Here is an 8,425-nt window from a genome sequence, read left to right as displayed (position 1 = left end):
ATTAAAAAAGATGATACCCTGGTATCTAATTTGATGAATATATACTCACCAAATACTTGTGCAGAAAAAAAAACGTTTTTCAACAAAATAGGCGAAACAATACCTGTAGCAAATTATATTGTTATGGGAGACTTTAATTGCACGCTAAATAATATTAATGATAGAATCCCAGTAACAAATACAAATGATCCAACGACAACAATTTAAAAATCTTATGGAAAAATGTGAGCTCAGAGATTTGTGGCGGGAGCGAAACGCCGAAAATAAAGAGTTCACATTTAGAAGAGGAAACTCCAGATCTAGAATCGATTACATTTTATTATCTGACAATTTGTTCAATGGTATGGTTAACTCCAAGAAAATTCCGTGCATATACAGTGATCATAATATGATAACTTCTTAATTAAAAGTCGACCCGCAATGATGTCATTATTATATGTTTATGTTTCATAAGATATCGATGAAAAATAAAAATCAACAGAAAAGTGCAATGATGATAATACTGAGGCTCTGGGTGCCTAGCTCCAAAAAATGTACTAAAACTTGTAATTTATATGTAAAGTTAATTATGTAAATCGTGTTATATTTGCATAAGAAGACGAATGTCAACGTTGTGATGATGTTTATTCATTTGAGAGAGAGAGAGAGAGAGAGAGAGAGAGAGAGAGAGAGAGAGAGAGAGAGAGAGAGAGAGAGCGAGCTGAAGTGTATTTCAATGTGTATGTGCTAATGACTTGTATACCTGTATATGTTATGTACCTGTGTGAGCATGTTGATGCTAGAATGGGCGGTGATAATAATAAAGGCAAAACTAACAATTACATGAGCCAATTTCTGAGCACTAAAAAAAAAAGGAAAAAAAGAAAAAGAGAAAAAAAAAAAAATCTTCAATTTCCTAATAATGGTCATCGGAAATCTCCCTAGTTCATGATATATCTTTTTTTGCCGTGCATTTTTAAACTCCTAGTAATCTCGTACGAAAACCTAAATGTAGTTTTTATATCCCTAGTGATTTATGAAATCCCCACACTTCACTTCCGTAGTTTAAAAAACATCAAATACATGTAGCTCTGTTTCTATATTAAAAACGTTTTGCTTACATAAATTAGCTACTGCAAAAAGTGATTTTTTTACCCTGTTAAGAAATCTTATCTTGTGCTTTTCTAAATTAACCATTGAAATTCAATAATGTACCCAAGTCATTGAAATCACTCACAGTTTCTAGTTCACAGCCATTGTTTAACCATACCTCATCATCTCGTAGTTTAACGCCGTTTCTGAAAGCTAGCTCTTTTGTTTTTTCAGTATTTACAGTTAGGTTCCATTTTTCAGTATACGTAAGTAGTGTATCTAACATTTTGTGTAAACCTTCTGCAGTTTCTGCTTAAAGTACCACATCATCTGCGGACATCAATAATAATAGATTGATAGATTGTAATTCAATAGTAGGACAATCATTGGTTAAAAAACTCATCTCGCAATCATTTACGTACATGGAAAACATTAAAGGTGTCACAATTTCTCCTTGGAATAAACCGTTCTTACAATTGAAAAAAATCTGACATCTTATTGTCATATTTTACACAACATTTAACATCATTATACAGTGAACGGATTATAGTTTTGAATTTATCAATGTTACGTTTTATACTGTGTTTACAGTGAGGTGCACCCGTGGGGTGACTATAGGGCATTGAATGTATCGGGTAACGTGGCGCGAGGTGCACGTGCTTTACCTGTGATACAGGTGAGTTCTACAGGCAGTACAGGTGTAACTGGGTACGTGGGTCATTCGAGCTTTTGCAGCGCACCTCGACAGGCGCTATATTGACCCCCGCCCACCAAATCTATGTTGGAAAGATTTTCTTGTCTTGTTTTCTGTGTTACAGGTCTGTAACCCGGACAAGGATGTGGTAAAGACGTCAGGATTATCAAGGACTATTATGGCGGTATCGTGTGTGCTTTACGGACATTGTTGTGATTTTTGTTGTGAAAATGAGTGCCTAGTAAATAGCGTCAGCTGCAGTAAGTGGTAATCTGAACACAGTGTGTTGAGTTTTATTTGATAAATAATTGATGTTCGTTTGAACTGGTAAATTAGAACATAAAGCATTTTCCCTTCTACTCCGTCTTTGATAAGTTTAAACCATAAGTTCAGCCTCTTTACAAAGTCGAATGCTTTCCTGTAATCAATAAAACAACAGTATAATCTCTTCTTATTTGTAAGTGTTTTACCTATTAATGACTGTAACACAACTGTAGCGTCAACTGTTGACATATGTTTCTTAAACTAAAACTGAGCATCACTTATTTTTGAATATGTGCAGTCAAAAGCAACGAGTCTATTATTCAAATTGAAGTAGAAAGTGTTCCCAAGCAACTGATTAGAGTAATACTTCGGTAGTAATTAGTATCATTCCTGTTTACCTTCTAAAATCAGGGAAATGCTACCTATTGACCATGCAGGTGGATAATTACCAGACTTAAAAACACTATTACATAATTCAACAAGGCAAGGTGAAAAGGCATCGTTTCCCTTAATAAAGTATTTATCAATTAGTAAATCATTACAACATGCTTTAGATGTACTCAACGTATAAATATCTTTAAGGATTTCATTTCTAGTGATATCAGCATCTAACTCTTAAAATGCAGAATTCGTTATATGGTTATCATACTGTTTTAAAAAATCCGTTACTATTTCATTCTCTTCAGGTTTAGTAGAAGATATACCATGGAAGATTCTTAAACATTTTCATTGAGATTTGTTCAATGGTTTCATTTACGGACGGACGACGGACGATGGACAACGCAGCTATGATGCTTTTTGTCATATTAGTATCAACCCTCACCCTCCTGATATTTCATTCTCTCCCCCGCATTCTTTTACGATACCTATGATATACAGACCCCCCCTCCCCCCCCCCCCCCCCTCCCCCCTCGATATTTCTTAGTCTACTCAACCCCGCATTCTTTATAACGGCTATCATATATGTATCCCCGTCATAACCATTTCCCAGATAATTTTATGATGGCTATCTTATATATACCCCTACTGTATTGTATTGGCCCTGTTCATGGTATAATATAGTATTACATAGAATTATTCCTTAAAAAAGGTAGATGGAAAGAGACTGAAGAATGCTATAAAGTATTGTAACTTTTTGTCAAGTTAGTAATTTACTAGAAATGATTTTATCAAGGGTTACACAATTGTTGTTAAACTACAATAGGCCCAATTGATCAAAAGTCATTGTTAAGTTAAAATGTAATTGATTATAGAACAGAATGTTGCAATTATACAACTACAAATTTAAGACAGTAAGAATGAAAATCTCTGATTTCTGATGATTCAAGTCCCTCATACCGACACTAACAATCATAAGTCAACGAATGATATTTTTCATAAGAGGCTTGTTGACCTTTTACCTTTTAATAGAATTGACCCACGGGCTTCATCTATGATCGAGCTAAGGGCCTTCATATCAAAACCTGTGTACAGTGACCAGATTACCACTGACAAGGAAAAAATCCACTAAAAACAAAGTGCATGCACCTCGTGCCATCTGAGATAACAAAATTGTCACACCGGCTGCATGATCGAGTATTTGGGTCTTTATGCCAAAAACTGTGATAGACACCAGATTACCATACCAAGCCAATCCTCCAACAAAACCTAAATGCATACACATCTTCCTATGGTCCCTAATGTAACCGCGTAGTTCCATTTTGATTGGTTCACAATATGATTAATAATTTAAGAGATCTTTGCCCAAATTTAGTGCTTCCTTGGGTTACCAGCGCAAACAATATATTTGCATCACTCCACTTGAACATTATTGCAAAACCTACTTGTTCATGGATTCTAAATTTTTATGAACCCTTAAGCAGTTCTGCAAAAGTATTCTGTTGAACATTTGACAACAAATGGACAGAAAGAAGAAGTTACATTTGTAAAAATGCTTAACCACCTAGGGAGGCCAACTTTACAATGTGGATCCTACAGTGCTACACTGTGTACTAAAATTGTCCAATAGGAGAGGTGGATGTCTATCCCGTGACAGGGGATGTTGTTTTAGGTCTCAAATAACATCAACACCCACCGGGAAAAGATATCAACACTGATTTACATTTAGCACCACAATACGTATAATTACTCATATCTCGTAAAGTGTCTGTTTCCCTTTCGATAGGTTGATGCAGAGACTGTATGAGGAGGACACACATGCACTGGTTGGTACATGTACATATTTCTGTATTTTTATGCCCATCTACATCACATTCAAGTGAATTCTAGATTCTTCACCAGGAAATTACCTTTCGATAAACAAGAAATTTCCTACTTGCAATAGTCATGTGACTGTGGTTGATGTAGCACTTGTAAACTATCCACTTTAAAATTTACTTCGACCTTCGTAATCTGAATGTGACACTTGAGTGTCATATAATTTTAGATTTCCTGAATATTAGTAACTTTCACATATAGAGATACATGTAAAAGTACGATAAATGAAAATAAAAATTTCCGAGATATTACACTGGAGTGTCCACCTATAAGCCTCAGACATACCAAAACAGTAGACTCAGTGCCCCAGTGACGACCAAGATGTAAGCTAGAGCGCGGTCAAATAACATTGATGTTGTCAGTGAGAGTTACATATAAACATCATGCTGACATCAATTCCTAGAGGTAAGTATATCCGGTGTAAAATATAGACTTGAAATTGTTTTCTTTGTAAAACAATATTTCACTGCATGATATCAATATTAAGATGTATTTTTGAGGTGTTTTTCTTCCTTTTAACAGGTTTATAATAACAGTATAAAAGTTTTTAATACATGATTTAATGTTGGGTATAATGAGTATACTATATATAAATTACACTGTTTAATTAATGAGTTGGATTAGGTAACGTTATATTGAGGGGGGGGGGGGGGGGGGGGGGGGGGGGGGGGGGGGGGGGCTGTTATCTTACAGCAGTAGTATCGAGATTATTTCTTGAGACACACGCAGTCTTACTCTCATCACCTTACGTTGCAGCAGGACAACGTGAAGTCCCATATGTTGCTAGCTAGACTTTGTCGTGACTTTATGGCTCAAAACAATGTTCCAGTTCATGATTGGCCACTATACAGTCCAGCTATATCCAAAATCGAGCATTTGTGGTACGAGCTAAACAGGAGGGTTAGTTTTATATCTAAATATTATAGATGTTATATAACCTGTTGTCACTGACAATGATAATATTATAATTGGTTTATATGCAATTGCATACATTACTGTTTCAGCTATTGTATGAACACCAAAGTTGATTGCCATTATCTAATTAATTGATTATGATCAGAAATAGTATGATCAATATCTGATGTACAAGTTTATAAAAAAAGTATTTACAGATTCGTCTAAAATATGGAATACATGTACTTCTACATACATAAACACCTTTAAGTATATACCTATATTAAGAATTTTTGGAGAATTACTGAAATCAATAAATGATATGCAAGGTATATATGATGTACATATGGTAGCCACACAAAAAAATATACTGTAAAAGTGGAAATATTCGCGGTGTGGACATTTTCGCTTATTTCGCTATCAGTAAATCTCCGCGAAAATTTCCACACGCGAATATATTAACACATAAAAATACTAAATATAAAAGATACAAGTTAGCGCAAAACTATCTTGACGGCGCGAAAATATCCACACCGCGAACACTTTGGAAGCTGGCTAAGCGAAAATTTCCACACGCGAAAATATCCACTTTTACAGTATATTGTTTTAGATGATTCAAGTAATAAAAAAAAATTCTTGTACAGGTACCCTGATACCTGCATGATTAAGACAGGTAGATACTACCTGTATCTTTACCAGTTTAGTGGCTATACATGTATATCGTATATCGACACAGACCTGCCTCTAGACAAGTTGTTTTGTAACAATACCTGACAATGTGTAATGAGTCACCATGACACCTGTACAGGTACCCATGATATCCCCGTAGTCAACTAGCATTTTTATAACTGTTTACCTGATGCATCATATAATACCTGATAATTAGATTGTTAGCAGTCAATCAATGATGTGTGTATGTTTTGGGGCTGGGTGTTACAAATGCTTTAGGGGGATACATTTATGATGAGCAAAAGAGTATTCGGATACTATTTTGATGGTGATGCAAATTCTATATTACACCGGGACTTGCAGCAAAATCACATAGAAATATACGTTTCTTCCAAAACACCAGGTGACTTGTCACCATCTATATAGGGGGTTATATGTGGTTAAATTGACAGCACCCCCCTAAAACAACAGGCTCTAGTTGTTCATTTCGCCTTTACTTCATCACTGCTGTATCTATATTCCTTAAAATGGGCAGTTAAAATAGTCTGAAGAATGCTTTTAAGTATTGTAACACTTTGACAAGTTAGTTTTACTAGAAATGATTTTATAAAAAAAATAAAGATTGTTGTTAAACTACAATATGCCTATTTGATGGAAAATCATTATCAAGTTAAATATAATTGATTATAGAGCAGAATATTGTAATTATAAATAAATGACAGTAAAAATGAAATCTCTAATGTCTGATTAAGGTCTTCATACCGACAGCAACAATCATGATTTAATGAAAAATTGTCAAATGAAGTTTGTTTACTTTTGACCAAATTTGAATAAAATGACCCACGGACTGCATGCATAATCGAGCTATGGGCCTTCATATCAAAACCTGGTATAGTGACCCCATTACCATAACAAGTAAACCTTCCACCAAAACCAAAATGTATACACGGTCCCTAATGTACCGATGTAGTTTCAATTTAATTGATTCATAATAGTATTAATTTTGCTTACAGGGCAAATAATGAATTTGCATTACCCCACTTGAATATTTATGGAAAACCTACTTTTTCATGGATACTAAAATTCTACAGAAGTAGTCTTTTTAACATGAAAGTAACATTTGACAACAAATGGACAGAGAAATCTATAAAGATATAAAGAAGTTAAGAGCTTTAACCATAATCTTTCATCATCTCACTATATGAACGTGGCCCTTACCTGTTACTGTTATTAACCAGTCTATGTTCATTGGTGGGGGACCCACTGCAGAATATGGGTCAAAGTTCCTATGTACGACACTGTGTCCTAAAATTGTCCGATAGGGGAGGTGGATGTCCATCCCGTGACAGGGGATGATTTTTGTCAGGTTGAGAAGACATTAACACGAACTGGGAAAGTATATCAGCACTGATTCACAATTAGTGCCACAATACGTATAATTATATTCATATCTCGTTAAGTATCTGTTTCCCATTTGATAAGTTGATACAGATGCTGTTTGAGGAGGGCACACATGAACTGGTTGCACATATACATGTTCTCTGTAATTTTATGCTTATCTTCAACACATTCTAGTGAATTCTAGATTGAACGTTCAGCAGGAAATTACCTTTAGGTTCCATCGATAAACAAGTAATTTCCTGCTTGCATTAGTCATGTGACTTGATGTAGCACTTGAAATCTGTCCACTTTAAAATTAGGAATATAAATCCCGAAGAAAATCATGATGAACTCTGAAGAGACTGAGCGGGTGTCTCTTCCCCTGTCCACATTCATGGAGAGAGCTTACATTCGTTCAATAAAAACATCTGCATGATAGCGGTAGTCAAAAGGGGACAACGGTACTGGATGGTTCAACAATCCTTGGGATATGTTATCCCAAGGCCATCAGGACTTGCTCGAAGTCAACAAAATCACAGACTGATTTTCAGGATAGGAACACTGGCATTGACAGAATAGCAATAATATATCTCTGTATGTATGTCTTATAGAGGTTAGACAGAGGATAGCTGTGGTGTATCTATGTATGTATGTCTGATAGAGGTCTGACAAAGGAAAGCTGTGGTGTATCTATGTATGTATGACCGACAGAGGTCTGACAGAGGAAAGCTGTGGTGTATCTATGTATGTATGTTCAAGTTCTCAACACAGAGGTCTGACGAAGGATAGTTGTGGTGTATTTATGTACAGTATGTATGGCTCACCGCATAGGTCTGACAGAGGATAGTTGTGGCGTATCTACGTATGTATGACCGACAGAGGTCTGACTGAGGATAGCTGTGGTGTATCTATGTATGTCTCACAGAGGTCTGACAGAGGATAGCTGTGGTGTATCTATGTATGTATGTCTCAAAGACGTCTGACAGAGGATAGCTGTGGCGTATCTATGTATGTATGTCTGATAGAGGTCTGACAGAGGATAGCTGTGGTGTATCTATGTATGTATGTCTGACAGAGGTCTGACAGAGGAAAGCTGTGGTGTATCTATGTATGTATGTCTCACAGAGGTCTGACAGAGGAAAGCTGTGGTGCATCTATGTATGTATGTCTAACAGAGGTCTGACAGAGGAAAGCTGT

This window comes from Pecten maximus, chromosome 9, assembly GCF_902652985.1.
Source record: "Pecten maximus chromosome 9, xPecMax1.1, whole genome shotgun sequence".
In the NCBI taxonomy this organism is placed as follows: Eukaryota; Metazoa; Mollusca; class Bivalvia; order Pectinida; family Pectinidae; genus Pecten; species Pecten maximus.
The sequence above is the reverse complement of the archived record's forward strand: the minus strand, read 5'-3'. Positions refer to the sequence as shown.